Source organism: Prinia subflava, chromosome 1 (genome assembly GCF_021018805.1).
Source record: "Prinia subflava isolate CZ2003 ecotype Zambia chromosome 1, Cam_Psub_1.2, whole genome shotgun sequence".
In the NCBI taxonomy this organism is placed as follows: domain Eukaryota; kingdom Metazoa; phylum Chordata; class Aves; order Passeriformes; family Cisticolidae; genus Prinia; species Prinia subflava.
In genome coordinates, this window is record NC_086247.1 from 1,318,397 (window position 1) to 1,331,423 (window position 13,027).

The following is a 13,027-nucleotide window of genomic DNA, read 5'->3' on the forward strand; positions in this document are numbered from 1 at the left end:
CAGCCCCAAATCTTATCTTATTCCCCTCTGAACCCTCAGCTGGATTTGAAGCCAATCCTTGGAATCACCCATAGTAATGCTAGGGGAACATCAGCCACGGGAAGCAACTTTGCTATTGGCCATCCCGAAAAAATCCCGTCCTGGCAGCAGGGATGAGGACTGGTGGTGGGATTGGGGCTCTCCAACACCCTGGGACAGAACTGCCCTTTCCTGCTCCAGCCCTAAAACCACGATGCCTCCCTACGGATGGGTGACGCCTGTTGGGAAGGGTGGGGCGACACATCCTTGGCATTCCCATATAAATCCATCCATCCTGGCTGGGATAAACTGGTTTAACCCACGCCACGCTTGGGTTTCACACCAACCCTGGAAGGTCTTGCCCAAAGGCACCATCCCGGTGTGGAAACCCTCCACCACACGGAGCTTCCCGACACCGCTGCCGGATTCCAGCGGCAGGAGCTTGTTAATATTCCGACAGCTCCGATGTCTCTCTCTAAATGAAGGCTGCTCTTAAAGAGGTTTTATTTTTAATTTAATTGGGCCCCGACTCCTCTGCGTGTGGCCTTGTCAAGCACCTCAGCGGCTCTCCTCAGGAAAAAAAAGGAAAAAAATTGGGAAAAGCAAAGGAGGGAGGGGAGGACGGGGAAGGGAAGGGTGGAAGGAAGCGACCCCGAGCCCCGCTTTGAAAGGCAGGCAGGGAGAAGGGACCTGTCAATGGGATCAAGCTGGAGGTGGCCGTGAAAAGCCTGGCAGCTCCCGCCCCGTGAGGATGGGGAGGGGAAGCGGTGGGAATCCACGGGGCGATCCGTGAGGAGATGAAGGAGGAATGACAGCCCCTGAGGCTGGCGGGGTTTGAAAGGAGAACGCGCAGGAGCCAAAACCTGCGGAGAGACACTTGCAACTTTCCGCTTATTCCCTTTGACAAGACAATGGAGTTTTTCTTTCTGCCTCCCCCCCAGCCTCCCCCCTGCCTTGTTTTTTAAAGTGGGTCCCATAGGGAGAAGCAGAGAGTTCTCAAAGGATGAAACAACTGGAGTGATGGGGAGGGGAGGAGGGGAAAGGGGAAGAAAGGAGGGAGCAGCAGAGCTCATTTCTACACGGGGCTCTGCTTTAGCCAGGAGGAGGAGGAAGGATTGAGCCGAGATGGAATTTCCCTCCCCTCTGACTCCCAGGATTCCCACTCAAAAGAGGGGATCAGAGACTGGGGAGGGGGACACCGAGGTAGGATGCAGCCAGAGAGCTGATTCCATAGCGATGGGAAGTTTCCCTGATCACCAGGGAGCTGAGGAGGGGGCAGGAGGAGGAAAGGGAGCAGAGCAGAGGGACCGAGTCCTTCTCTAAGCTGCTTCTGTGCCCGTTGGTAGAAAGGAAGGGAAGTTGGACTTCTGTCCTTGGCACAGTTCCCAGGGAAAATGAGGATCAGGGTGCTTGGTAAAGTGACATTCTCGCTCCCAGTCTTCTCCTCCCATGGAACTGGGAGGACTGGGACAATGTCAGTAAGGACGGTCAGGCTGTGTCCCCTCTGTCCCACCCTGCAGGGATATGAGGTGTGGCCAGCCCAGGGTGAGCCCCAGCTCCAAGGCTGCTCCAGGATTTAATTACACTCTGGAGAAACCCTTTGTCCCTCCCTCCATCTTGCTCTTAAATTTTCCAGGTGAAATTCCCCACAGGAAGAGCTTTAAGTGGACCTATTAAACAAAATAACTTTTGAGGAGAGATTTTATCCTGAATGTTTCCACCCTAACCTCATCTTTGTCTGTCAGAGATGATGGGAAGAAAGGATGGGACAGACCCAGGCCAAAAATAGGATCAGGGTGCTGCAGCCTTGGATAATCCCAGGGGAGGAAAAAAAAATTTCTGGAAACTTTTCACTGTCCAGTATGTCACAGAAACTTTGGCCTTCCCAGAAGGAAAAAAGGAGGGATCCAGAGCTTGGCAAAAGATCTTGGAAAGGACAAGGAGCTGTTTTTGAAGCAGTTAATTCCAGCCTTGTCTTGTTGTACCCAGGTTGTCTCTGAGGAGATCTCTCAGCCTCTCTGGGATCCTGCTCATGGGGAAAAAATTCCCCTTATCAGCCATGGCTTCCCATATTCCAGATTCTCCCTGTTGTCCTCCTGCTGTGACACTTCAAGACGAGTCTGCCTTTCTCTGTCCTGCTCTCTCCCTCCATGGATTAAATGAGTGGCACAAAAAAAATTGGGAAGCATTAACCGAACAATTGGGAATGGCCACATGGCTGCATTCCTGAATCCTGAGATCTCACAATTTATCCCTCTGCAAAAGCATCAGGCAGGAACCACCATCAACCTTCCCATCACTTCCAAGCACTGGATGAAGGAGATGAACACCATAAACCCCATTTTAGAGGGACTGGGAATGAAAACATGGAAAAAGTGAGTCACTGGAAGAGAAGGAACCAGGGTGGGACTTTCTCACTTACCTTCAAGGACCTGCAGGTGTTAAGGACCCTCTGTGGTAACTGAGATTTGTCATGGAACAGTTTGGGTTGAAAGAGACCTTCAGGACCTTCCAGTTCAAACTCCCCTGCCATGGACAGGGACACCTCCCGCTATTCCAGGCTGCTCCAAAACCCATCCAACCCGGCCTTGGATGCTTCCAGGGATGGGGCATCCACAGCTTCTCTGGGTAAACCTCTGCTAGGGCCTCCCCACCCTCACATGGAGGAATTCCTTCTGTAAATAGAACCTAATTTTCTCCTCTTTCAGTTTGAAACTATTCCTCCAAGTCCTGTCAATCCAGGCTCCAGAAAATTATTTTTCCCCATTGTTCTTGGCTTCTTCAGGTACTGGAAAGACACAATTGCATCACTCCAAGCCTTCTCCAGGATGAACAATCCCAATTCTCTCAGCCTTTACTCCCAGCAGAGCTGCTCCATCCCTCTGATCACCCTGGTACCCCTCCTCTGGACTCTCTCCAGCAGCTCCAGGTCCTTCCCATGCTGGGGAATCCAGAGCTGAGGCAGCTCTGCAGGTGGGGTCTCAGCTGAGTGGGGCAGAGGGGCAGAATTCCTCCTTTTAATCCTGGATGGAAATCCATGTCCTCTCCCTCGGGGAGTTAAAAGTGTTTGGAAAACCTTTGGCTTCATCAGGCATTGCTGACGAGGAGTGGCATCTGGGAAGGAAACGGCCACGGTTCTCTCTGGAATTTTCTGCTTCACATCTCTCTGAGGAATGAGGGAATGTGGGGTCCAATACGGGATCCACCACAACATTCCCAGGGTGGGACAACTTCCAGAACTTCTTACTTGTCCAGACCCTCCCAAAAGAGATCTGGTTGCTAATTCCAGGACCTGCTCCCTGGGTTCTTCATGGATGCTTTGCTGGTGGCATCTGAATGTCACTGAGAGCCCTGGATCCCGTGGGCAGGAGCTCCTGGAGACAGGACTGGAAAAGCTTCAGTTTTCCATTGGGAACAGTATGAGAGGTGGGACAGTCGATGGCAGGTGGGGAAGATCTGTCTGAACAAGGTTCCCTTTAAGACCCCAGATTTCCTTTTCTGGGCCTGTTAGGAAGCAAAAAGGGACTTAGGGGTGCGTGTTGTGAAGATGCTTCACGTTCACGTGGTGGGTGTGAGACAAATTCCATGAAAAATTGGATTTTTAGTGCTTCTGTTTCTTTGGTGGCTCTGGGACGGACATGTCCTCTGCCCTAAAGTGTCCCTGAGTGCTGCTTTTGTGTCACCCTGAGATCTGACCTATTTTTTGACTCTTTTTTTATCCCTCAGAGCACAGATTGAACACCTGGAACCCGATGCAGGTGCTGACCCTACAAGTGGGAGCTGCCAGGCTCTGCCAGCAGGTACAGAGAGGGGAATAGAGGGAAGGAAATTCCCCTAGGACAGGTGACATTCCGGCCACCTCCACTGCCCCACCTGCAGCTGGGAGGGTGCCCTGGAGCCTCTCCCTGGAGAACATCTCAGCCACGCCAGCCCCAGGGACCATCAGCTGGGTCACTTTGGGTGTTGGTGTCATTGGGACACATCCAAAGACATATATCCAATATCTAATATCCAATATCCAATATCCAATATCTCAGCTGTCCCCTGAGTGGGATGTGAATCCCTTGGGATAACCTCTCAAGACAGGGAGCACAACCAGGCTGGCCGGAGGGTGGGGCTCACAAAGAATCCCAAATTCTCCCAATTCTCCATGCCCAGGACTATGGGAATCATCCCAACCCTCACCTTTATTTTCTCTCCCTGCTTTCATTCTCCCTCGCCCTCTCTTTGTTTTCCCTTTCTCTCCACCCCTCCTCGCTTTACCACTCCTGTTCCTCCCTCTTTTCTCCCATTTTCCTGCCCCCTCGGGCAGGCTTGGAATTCACATGGAATTCACACCCGGCTCGCGCATTTCCCCGCGCTTTGTGCCGGCTTTGCCCTCCGCATTTCCATAGGCAGCGGCTTTAATGGGTGCTTAGCGAGGAACTTTTCTGTGTTATTTTTCCCTGTGTGAATTACCTGGCCCGCAGCGTCACCGCGGAAGATTGGAAATGCTGGAAATGCTGGAAATGCTCCTGCCATGGACCTTTACACGGCACATTTTAGGATCCCCGCTGTGTTTTCTTTCCAAGAAGAAGAAAGACCTGTCAGCATTAAGCAAATCAGCCGCACGTCTCGCCGCCCTGAGCTGTGTCACACATGAATATCTGAGGGCTTTTTTTTTCCACCCCCCCCTCCACCTTCTCTTTCCCTTCTCCCCTCTCCTTTCCCCTTCCCGTCCTCTTGGTTTTTAACGAAAGAAAAGTTTTAATGCTCTCACAAAGGAGGGAGAGGGAGAAATATCCATAAAACTCCAATTTAAACCCCTTTAACCCGTTCCTTTGCTTTTCCTTTCAACCTGAGAGCAAACCCTTTTTTCTTCCTAATAGGAAGAAGGTTTGAATTTCTCGAGCAGCTGGAGGGGGAGAGAGAGGAGGAGGAGGAGGAGGAATGTAGAGGGGAAGGAAGAGTTTCTGCATGAGGATTTCAGGAAAGGGAAAAAGGGGATGAAGCATGTTATAAACGCCAGGACAAATTTATTGCCAAATTCAATAGTTTGGTTTATTAACATCCAAATCACAAAATTTAGAATCAAATTATAACAATTTCAAACAATAAAAACAAAACAATACGAACCCCACGAACAGCAAACTTACTTGACCGAAGTTCTCCCGGGAAAAGTAGAGCCAAGGGTGACCCCAGAGACACAGGACCTGGCAGCCTTGTCTCTAGCTGGGTTCACAAATTTGCCCACCTAAAGGCCCAACTTAAATACCCTTAACTTTCCCTTCGGCAATCTTCCTCCCATTGTTTCTCTAATCATCGGCCATTAACTTTATTTACATTAAATCCCGAAAGGGTCCCCAGGCATATTCAAATGCTAATGTCCAGAGTTAGTCCTTGCTTTGAGTAACTGTCGTAGAGGTGTGTGATGACCGGTGTAAGTCCTCGCTGGCACGTCTTTGCTGGCACGTAGCGTTTGACCTGTTGCGAGTCCAGATGAATTGAGCTGCACGTAGGCAGGGGCAAGTCGTTCTCACCTTCCATTTTTAGAACCCGGAAGATCAGGGAGGTGCTTTCCAGAAGTTCGTGAAACGTGCGGGTTGAGCATACACACACATACCTTTATATAATATATATCACAGTTTCCAATCTATAATTATTTATAAAACATGAATTAAATAACCATATTTCCCACAACTCCCCCATTTCTTTTCTTTTGTCAATAATTTTAATTCATGTTTTGTATTTAACTTAATTGTTTTCCTCTCTCGAGTTTCCCGTTCCTTGGAGAAACACCTGACCAGCGATTCTTGAACCATGTTTGCCTTTTCTGCTTTTCTTCTATCTTTCCAATTCCCATGTCCCTGACTGCCTTTGAGTGCCAGCTAGTTACTTGTGTCTTAACAGGGGTAACTTTTTGGAGGAGCTATATGTCACAGGGCTGGCCCTTCACCGAGCGCACAGCCTGGTTCACACTCCCTAGAGTGATCTGCAGAGGCTTCCCTCTGTCTGGCCCAGCGTCTGTCGGGTTGCAACCGAACAACGGGGAAGTTTTTCTCTTCGCGACAGCAGGGGCTCTCTGCTAGGACCCTCGGGGTGGTTTGGACGGCACACCTCCTTTTTTTTAAAAATTCCCCACCGAGATTACTTTAGTTGCTCTGCCACCCACGGCACTACATTAGTTCGACGGCACTCCGTGGCTAACACTTGGGCCTTTAGATCCAATTTCCCTTTAACCCCTTTTCGTATATTGAATACTACCCGGGATAATTTGGTTCTATCAATCCCAAACGTGTGGCACAGTTTAAGAATCGCATAGTCAGAGTCTGTTTTTCCTCAGAGCACCTGGGGCATAAGCCCAGCGGCCCCCCCACCCCCACTTGCAGTGCACTACTCAAATTTCAAGACAATAATTGTATTTGAAATGGATATATGGATTGCAGAGGCATCCAGGTTCAGAGCAGCGCATGGATATTTCTTCTGCCATTTGTTTCTGATATCCTGGGGTTGGAGTTCTTTCTCTTTAAATTTCTGGAGCTCTGGATTCACCCTTCCTGATGTTCTAACACCTTCCTTCTGGTTACCCTTCTCTCTCTCAGTCCTCCTTGTCGGGTGGTTATTAAGTTTCTTTTGAGGCTCCTCTAGGCTGCAGCTTAATGTTTCCAGGGTGTTGGCATCCTCGGTGCAGCCGGACCCTCAGATCTCCGGGGGAAGAGATGACCTTCCATTCGGGGTTTTTCTCTCGGGGCTGTTAGTTTTTTAACCCTGGAGGCGTGTGTCTAGCTTCTTTCAGCTGTTCGGATGGCTGTATCTGTAGTTAAAAGGACAAGAAAGGGTCCCTCCTAATGAGGGGTTAATGACACCGCTTTCCAAGCTCTGATCAGTACTTTACCTCTTGGTTGTATCTCATGAATATACATCGAAATCCTGCAACTTCCTCAGATTGAATTTACCTAATACAAAATTCTAAACCAGCCCAATACTACAAGAATATTGTATAAAGAGAATCCCTGTCATGTCTACTATTCAGAAAATCTGAATATTAGAACAAGTTATCTAATAGTACATTCACACCTTTACCATAAAAACAATTTTGTCCCTGGATCACTATGATTCTCACCTCACTATCCACCCAATGTACCATACAATCTAGAATTTTTCCCCTTTTTTGCACTGTTACAGGAAAAATCAGAAAGAAAATTTTTCTTCTTATTAAACGAGGTTTATACTGAAACATACAAACAATTCTTTTTACATCCTACTAATACTTCTGACAGTGTCCACTGGATATATAGCGAGCAAACAATAAACACTAAGACTACTCCAAATCCCATAGTATTAACACAGGTTTTAGCTTTTTAAAGAAAAATTCAGTTTAAAAAAAATCATAGATGAGCACAAACAATTTGGGCTTATTTCAAGAATCAAACTCAGCACATTCAGAGTGATTTGGCATACAGACAAACATTCATAAAACCCAGTATCTTACAATGCTCGGTGACAACAGCAGTTTCTAGGACAATCAGCTGTTAAGGTTACACACATCCTCACTCAGTTTCTACAGTCTCAGTGTAATGAGTCTGCACTGCTGCTAATTAACTGAACTACAAATTTATATTCCAGACCCCTACTCAGCACATTCTCAGATACACACAGCCAAAAGAAGAACGCAACTTGAGTGAGACAATGGGACCACCTTGTCCCTATTTTCGATGTACACCCTGCCATGGCCATTCTCACTCAGCCTCCAAGAAGCATCTGCCTTCACAACTGCTTCTCACCCTTGCTTCAGCCACTCCTAATGATCAGCAAAATTAACACAATTCCAGAAGCACTATCGGACTTTTCAGCTCTGCTGTTAACTTGATGGCGACACTTCTTATTTTGGTTTGTAATTCCACTGCCTCGTAGCAATTGTGACTACACTCCTCAGATCCTCCCCAGGACCGAAACTGGGCGGGGTTTCAAGCAGCAGCAGTACGGAGTTCTAACTCCGGGGAATTTACTAGAATTGCCTCATATTTCAATAGCCGGGATTCAGTAAGCCATTTAAAACATACCCCACCGGTTTCCTGGCTCCCGCCCACTCCTGTGTAAGAACTCCATACGCCGTGTGATTGCTAACATCCACGAAAAGCTGGAACTCCCGGTTAATATACCGGGGCAGTTCCCATCAACTACTCATGCAGATTCGTCTACAAACCATTTCTCACAGACAGGATCAGCTGCAGACCCCTATTTCAGCGTGGCAAGATACAATCCTGCAGCAGTAGCTGAAGTGACTTCTTTCCTTCATCAGAGAGCCAATTCAAGCAATCAGTGAGTAGTACAACTTAATAAAGGATAACTTTAAGCAAAATTTGTACAAATTAAGAGAAAAACTTAAGACCTCACCCATAATCCTGGGGGAGTATTTTAACAAGACAGAAAAAACAAAGCACACCAAATAGAAGAAACTATTACAAAGAGCAGAACTTACTCTGTAATAAACTATACATTACTTAAATTCGGAACTTAAAACCTAGAAGTTTTCCAAAGCCAGGAGTCACTGTAAACATCAGGCCCCGGTAATCAGACAGCTTTATCTAGTACAATTATCAGAACATTAACACTACTGCTTTTTACTTCAGTCTAAAAAAACTTCACAAACTTAGCCTTTTTTAACAAACAAACTCGAGATAACTTGTGCCTAATTCCCAAAGTAAAGCTCCTGTATTTGCTATACATTCTTGCGTATTATTAAACTTAAATACACAAGCAAACACCGACCAAACTTAACACCGGTGACAAAATGCTGCCTCTCATATATCACTTACTCTCCACCAGAAAAACACAGGCACCAGGGCAACCTCAAGGTTCACATCCTCCAAATTGAGGAGCAAGTAAGAAGACATAATATCAAAGGGACAACACAAACCATCTAAAATTAAGAATCCCGGTTCCCAACTAGATAAAATACATACAGAATAGGAACTGTAAAGAATAAAGAAAAATCCTGTAACTACCAACACAGAGAATTATACCACTTTCCTAACTTAATACTAGAATCCTGACTCCAATTACCATTCTAACACTATCTCGACAGAAATATTTAGTTTCCTGCCTCTCAACAGCCGCTTTAATTTTGGCTTCACCGGCCACATGCTTCAACCTTTTGAAAGAAAAACTGAAACACACAAAACCCTTGCAGTACACTGTCTGCTAACACAAATGCCATATTCCTGCTCAAGCTGACAATCTGAATTCAAAATGTAGCAATTGTTTCAAACATAGACGAGCTACATCTACCATACTATCAACCTTTTGATTTGCACAAAATCCTCACATACAGTAGACAGACAACTAAAAGGAAGATATATTTTCAGCTTTTTAAGAACAAACACCTAGGTATTTCTTACGCATAAGTATAGCTCCCATTCTTGGTCTCTTCTCTCAATACTTTTATCTATTTTTGCTTCTTATTTCGCCTTACAGGGCGGTTTTCTGCCCCGGGCAGCCTTGTCTAATCACTTTAAAACTGCCGCTTTCCTTCGTCTCCCGGCAACCATGGACTGACTCGCCCTGCCGCTTGCGGGAAGGGGCGGGTTTCGTTCTATTCTCACGTTAGTGAAAAGAAAAAGAAAAAAAAAAAAAAAAACAACTCCGCCGATCTCGTCCAGGAGAAAAAAAACTCTTAAAGCAAAATACACAACTCTAGGGAGTCTCCAAAATGTATTCAGCCTGAAGTAAAAGATCTACCACCACCAAGGAAAAGAGTAGGCAAGATTCCTTTTAATCCCTTTTCTATCTTTTTCTCCTTTTGCAGACTCACGTGAATTTTCGCATTTCTAATTTGCACGCTTCCCAACACCACTAGTTATTCTCTAATGCATTCCAATTCACCTTTGGTAATTTCTGTTTTGTTCTACTGTCAAATTTCTTACGGGAATGCTTCTTTTCCCCCATTTTTCCTCCCGGGCCATTCTTGCTCTCACACCAACTGTCCCACCCCGAATCCCTCCCGGGCTCTTCAAGATCTCCTTCGGGGGTCCTGGTTTTAGCCAGGGCTCTAACTGGTGTATACCTGTCTGGTTTATTCTTCCACCTTTCGTTTTCCTTACCCTTCTTCTCTTTTTCTCCATATTTTAGCGTCGGTGGCCGAGGTGCGGGGTCAGGACCAGAAACGGGGGCAGGATTCTCTCTCGGGAATCTCCTTGAACGGGAGGGAGGTTTCTGGAGTGGCCGCTGAGCTCGGGGCTCCGCATGGGTCTCGGATGGCAGTGCTAACTCTGCCCCTGAGAAGGCCGGGGAGGAGGAAGGGGTAGGGGTAGGGGCTGGCAGGACGGGGGCCACCGAGCCGTGAGAGAAGTTTATCCCGTAGTCCAGTTCATTCCGTGTTTCTCTTAAGGAATCCTCCCGATCTCTGCTGAGATCTGATCCCATACTCCCCGTGGCACAGAAGTTATGGGATACCAAAAATTAAATCCCGAGTTTCCGAACTCGATGCCGTTAACTTAATGATCCAGCGGATGACCGTTCCGTGGATGTTCGGTTAACGGCGGGGCTCTGTAACCGCCACCGAAAAAATTAAGCGACCTCCCTGGTCGCGGTCAAGAAGGCTTACTCGTCCCCGAACTCAAAAAGGGACGTCCTCTTTCCTTCAGGACCCCTGGTGACCTCCCCCACCCCGTCGGGTAACACTCACACACGAAGCGAAATATCACACGTTCTAATCGCTTCCCCGTCGGTCGGCCGTGTCCCTCGCGGGAGCAGCGGAAACGCGACCTTAAGGTCCGCTCTCGCTTCGTGATAAATCACGTCTCATTCACACACACACTCACACGCACATACACGTTCTCAAGCACTTGGTCACCCCCACTCAACCACGCTATACTTACGGTCCTTTTCCTGCGTGGATTCTTCGTGCACTTAGATTTTTACGAGTGAAACAATACCGCGGTTCCAGGGGAAAACCCCTGCTGAGTTCCCGAGCCCCCCCAAGCTAGCTTGTCCTAATGCCTAATCCCTTTGCTGTTGTGGGTTCTGGGTTCGTAAAGCCAGTTCGTTCTTCCGGACTTACCCGCTCTGCCAGGCCGCTTTTTACGGCGGGGCGCCCCCTGGTCAGAAGCAGGGATCCGTAGAATATTCAAAACTGGCCCCGCTGTTGGGCGTCAAAATTGTTATAAACGCCAGGACAAATTTATTGCCAAATTCAATAGTTTGGTTTATTAACATCCAAATCACAAAATTTAGAATCAAATTATAACAATTTCAAACAATAAAAACAAAACAATACGAACCCCACGAACAGCAAACTTACTTGACCGAAGTTCTCCCGGGAAAAGTAGAGCCAAGGGTGACCCCAGAGACACAGGACCTGGCAGCCTTGTCTCTAGCTGGGTTCACAAATTTGCCCACCTAAAGGCCCAACTTAAATACCCTTAACTTTCCCTTCGGCAATCTTCCTCCCATTGTTTCTCTAATCATCGGCCATTAACTTTATTTACATTAAATCCCGAAAGGGTCCCCAGGCATATTCAAATGCTAATGTCCAGAGTTAGTCCTTGCTTTGAGTAACTGTCGTAGAGGTGTGTGATGACCGGTGTAAGTCCTCGCTGGCACGTCTTTGCTGGCACGTAGCGTTTGACCTGTTGCGAGTCCAGATGAATTGAGCTGCACGTAGGCAGGGGCAAGTCGTTCTCACCTTCCATTTTTAGAACCCGGAAGATCAGGGAGGTGCTTTCCAGAAGTTCGTGAAACGTGCGGGTTGAGCATACACACACATACCTTTATATAATATATATCACAGTTTCCAATCTATAATTATTTATAAAACATGAATTAAATAACCATATTTCCCACAAGCAGGATAGGATTTTCCTTTTACTGTGTTGTCTTGCTTGGCCAGGCTGCAAATTCAGTGTCCAGGTGCCCCCAAACCACGGGAGATGTAAATAAATAAAACACCAAATTATTAAAAATAGTGGCTATTTTAAATCCTCTTATCTTGGAAATAAATTTAGGGCCAAAATTAGAACCCTCCATAGAAAAAAGATGGTCAGAAACTGCTAAAAATCAGGAGTGGGTGACACCAGACACCCAAAAAGTTCCCTGACCAGGACACCTCATTGAAATTGATGTAGTTGAGTTATGGGACCACTAGAGCTGCAAAATTTGTCCCCCAAAGGATTCAGGAATTCGTGTTCCCATCCTGTTCCAAGCCTAGGGATCTGTGTCTGCACAGGCTTGGAGCAGTGGTGATCCCACAAGGTGGGAAAAGGCAGCAAAGCACAGGGATTTGTGCCATGGGTGGAATTCCTGATGGAGATTTCTTTCATCCAGTCCACCACACCTTCAATCTCCCAATTAGTAAGGAATCCAAAAGTGCAAACTCATTCCAGCCAGGAGAGGACTGGTAATATCCAAATATCCACAAGGAAATGCACACACACAATTCCTTGTCTGGGCTTTCATTGGAAAGATCCAGTGTGGACAAGCATCTCCAAATCCTGGTCTTTTGGGGTTGGAAAAGCAGGAATGGAATCATCTGCTTTTCACCTCATAAAGCTTTTCCTGATCCAAAAAATCAGTTGTGGTTTTTTTTGTTGTTGTTGTTTTTGTTTTTGTTTTGTTTTGTTTTGTTTTGTTTTGTTTTTTTTTTCCCTGGGAATGAGATAGGGAGGATGTGGAAGATCAGAGAAGGAAGCAAGCGTGTCTCCTCATGGAATCTGAATAAAAATCAGGGAAAATCAGCCCCAGTGCAAACTCCATGGCACCTTGGACCTAGGTGAGGCTGGGGGCAGAAGAAGCATCCAAGCAGGCATGAAAAAGAGGAGAATCCATGTGAATCAACCCAGGGGAATTTTCACTTCCCGACCCTGGGATTGCCCATCTGAGCCATTCACCTTCCTTGTCCATTAATGCTTAATTGATCCACGGTTCTAATTGACTGCATGGGAGACACACCCTGCAGAAAGGGTCGGAAACAAAAGCAGGATCCGAGGAAATCTGGGGGTTTCCTGGGTGTGCTGAGGGGAGCTCCTGTGTG